This window comes from Mustela nigripes, unplaced genomic scaffold (assembly GCF_022355385.1).
Source record: "Mustela nigripes isolate SB6536 unplaced genomic scaffold, MUSNIG.SB6536 HiC_scaffold_148, whole genome shotgun sequence".
NCBI lineage: Eukaryota > Metazoa > Chordata > Mammalia > Carnivora > Mustelidae > Mustela > Mustela nigripes.
In genome coordinates, this window is record NW_026739562.1 from 5129175 (window position 1) to 5130028 (window position 854).

The following is an 854-nucleotide window of genomic DNA, read 5'->3' on the forward strand; positions in this document are numbered from 1 at the left end:
TTGAGAAAGCAGCAGAGGCAAAGGGGTGAAGAGAAATCAGCATAATCAGAAAACTGATGAAATGCTGCTTAAGCCTTTCAAAAAAAAATCTCAAATTTGAGCTGATCACTTGAGAACATATAGATGTTAGCTCTGCCCCTTTGCTACTTTTGAACAGGATGGAGTCGCTCAGTGATGAGACACCAAACTTCAGGAAGGCAACAATATGCTTGAAATGGAGACTGACACAGAAAGATTCTGGATGCTGAGCAGCTGTGCTCACTAATCAGAGTGTTATTGTGTCCAGATTTCACCAGTGTCATCTCATTTGCAAATTCTCCACATGGGCTTGACCCCATATTAGCCCAGTTGTCCTGAAGTCAATGTGTTGACCTGCATGTGTTCTATTACATTTGATTTCATTTTTCCCTTGGTTGTGAAATTCAATTAAGCCCACATTTTATGGCCTGAACAAAGTATAGAGTAGATGTGCAAGGCATTTTCAAGCCCCCAGTTTACTATTCCTGAGAAGTTAGTTAAAGCAACCACTGCTGACATTCTTTTTCACAACTTCTTATCCTCCAGAAGACTCACTTCCCCAATTTAGTCTATGTAAGTCCTATGTCCTTAATACCAGAGCTTGGGGACATTAGCCTTAACCCTCAGATGTTGATATAGTTTTAGCTTTATCTCGTATGTTTTTCCGCTACCCACTAGAAAATTGGCCAGCAACTCAAAAAGGTGCACAGCTTAACCTTTCTCTGCCACCCTTTTCGGTATTTAGTGATGAAGATGGATTCTGTGGGTCTACTAAGGGGTAAAGAACTCTAAGGAAGATTGAAGGTACCCCAATACCAAGAAAAATACCCACAGAA